This window comes from Sinocyclocheilus anshuiensis, unplaced genomic scaffold, assembly GCF_001515605.1.
Source record: "Sinocyclocheilus anshuiensis isolate Anshui unplaced genomic scaffold, SAMN03320099.WGS_v1.1 scaffold396, whole genome shotgun sequence".
NCBI lineage: Eukaryota > Metazoa > Chordata > Actinopteri > Cypriniformes > Cyprinidae > Sinocyclocheilus > Sinocyclocheilus anshuiensis.
This window is the reverse complement of record NW_015558623.1, coordinates 1,580,803-1,583,347: the sequence shown is the minus strand read 5'-3', so window position 1 is coordinate 1,583,347 and position 2,545 is coordinate 1,580,803. Positions and strand designations below refer to the sequence as shown.

The window sequence follows — 2,545 nt, the reverse complement described above, 5'->3', positions numbered from 1 at the left end:
AAACCCGAAGACTCGAGAGATGAACTAATCAATTCTCTTTCCGGCTCAGACTGCATAGGTTAAGCTTATGGGTCTGTCATGTGATGAACGAACGACTCGAAAAACCCGAAGACTCGAAACAGGTGAACTACTTGACTAATTCCAGTACAGAACCTATAGGATGTTGCGCATGCGCGACTGAATGAATCACTCCACGAGACGACTCGTTCTTCCCGAGTCACATTAAAGATTCGTTCAAAATGAACGAATCGTTCAAGAACGACCCATCACTACACAGTGCTCACATTCTCCCTCTTGTTCGCTGTCGTCATTAACAGTTCTGTCCACGGACCTAATAATCCGTCTAATAATCAGATAGAACTGTTAAACAAAGTTATTAAAATGTATACAAAAAAGTATTATAACGATTGCTTTTATATTGTTAGTAATAGAAAGGCAAACATTATAATACTTTCTCGTTTGCCGTCAGCATTCAGCAAATACGCATTTATATAATTTAAACAAATCTTTGAATGACTAATGAACATCTAATTTCAAAAACCTTGCAAACTTAGTCGAATCTAGCTGTGAGATCTTATGAAGTGTGCATTTGTATCCTGCATGATCGCGTGTTCTCTGCATGACGGTCGGTCCGTGCGAATGGGCTCGGTGCACAAGATGGCGCGGTGCCGGTGAGCTTCAGCGATGCGAGTGTGTGCATACTTACTTCCGGTCTTGCGACGTTCTCATTTACTGTAAGGGGAAACTTACATACGAAACTTACATATGAAAATATCAAAGACATGAGAAAACATCCTCCCTAGATTATTGCGTACCTCTGTGTGGAAATTCATCAAGATACAATGCGGAGATTTCTTCATTCTTTCTACTGTTGATTTTGCGGTTGAGCGTCAGTGGTTAGTCAGTCCACAGGGATCTCTTCATTCAAACACAAACCACTCAAACGTGCAATACTGTACATTTTCGGAGAGTTGATTTTGTTCTGACTGCTATTTATATGATCATTAGGTTTGCGAATGTCAAATGAGACGCTCAGAGATTTCTGCATGTATGTTTTATTAATTTTATTTGATAATATAATTTATAACTGTAACTATACAATTTAACAATGTAATTATGGTAGGTTGGCATTAATTAAAAGATCAGTGTTTGCATTACCTGTGCGTTTTTATTCATATTTACATGTTTTGTGAAAGATCTGTTGCATAAATAATTATCTGTCTATAAGCATCGCATGTATATTTTTACGATTTCTTTTGCATTAATTATCAGATAAAACAAATCTTTAAATTAGTCATGTATTAGTTGTATCCTTTTACAGCCCGTTTTTTAATTTTTTTTATTTAAAAAATATGTTTGACGCAAAGTTAACTGTGTGTAAAATATTAAAATATGTTGTGAAAATGATAATGGAAAACTGATGTATGTGCACAATTGAGAAATGGATATTTATGAAGATCAATGTATCAATGATCAATGATCAATGACTTCAATCAATGTAATACAAACATTTTCGAGAAATAAGTAATTTGTACATTTACATAATTGGTAAGGGAAAAAGTCATTGTGTAGCTGTGTGTAAACACCATGTTCAACTTTCATTCTGTAAACAGTAGGGATTAGAGTAGGCCTATTTCATTCATTCACAGGACCCAAACATGCGTAAGTTTCAAATGCACTGGCTCAGTTAACATTTATAGTATAGTAATAATAGCGGTGTAGATCTTATTTGCATTTTAAGTGATATTATAAATCCTGTAAAACATATATAGAAGGTAATATTTGGATTTCTCCGGTTCTCTGCACTGGCATTTAGCACAACCGGAAGTATCTATGCACACACTCGCAAGACCGGAAATCCAAGATGGCGGAGATATGCAACTAGCCCATTTAATACGGACAGGAGGAGAGTTCAGCTTCACTGATACGCGCGATCGACAAACTCGTGATTTCAAATTATGCTGCGCTTCATGTTTTTGCCCAATGTCATATTAATGTAATTTTCATTGTGTGCTGTATGTAAAATGAGTGTTACCTTGGCTTTATTTGAAAAAAATGTGATTCCCAATGCACACAAACTTCCCAGAATACTGAGTGCCCTGTTGGTTACAGTGTTTACTTCCTTTTAAATTATATTTGTATTAAATATTTGTTTATTTGTGAAAAATACTTTGTAATTTAAAGTATAAGCATGTTTATTTTACACATTTATTTTTTAATCCATTTACAAATTATTTCAAATTTCTTAAATATTAAATAAAATAAATAAAATTATATCGGTCATCGGCAACCCTGCTTTCCAAGATATCGGCATCGGCTGTCAAAAAAACAGTATCAGTCGACCACTAATTAGGAGTTTGTTCATGGAAAACTCTTAATAATAGGGAATAAGATAAGATGGCGCCGCACACGGCCGCCTCAGTGCTTGGCTCTCCAGTGTTTGTACTGTTTTTGTTCGTTTTTCCTGTTTTTTGTTTCTCAAACACGATCAGTTTTACCAGGGATGAACTGCTGAACATTAGGCAGTATACAACACACAATCTTC

At 35.3% G+C, this 2,545-nt stretch overlaps 1 protein-coding gene and 1 long non-coding RNA gene across 9 annotated transcripts in view; one reads left to right on the top strand and one right to left on the bottom strand.

Moving 5' to 3' along the window:
* LOC107680700 (forkhead box protein P1-B-like) overlaps nucleotides 1–2,545 on the bottom strand; it is a 220,939-nt gene that overhangs the window by 137,361 nt on the left and 81,033 nt on the right. The window lies entirely within an intron of this gene.
* LOC107680701 (uncharacterized) overlaps nucleotides 1–2,545 on the top strand; it is a 36,177-nt gene that overhangs the window by 143 nt on the left and 33,489 nt on the right. The window lies entirely within an intron of this gene.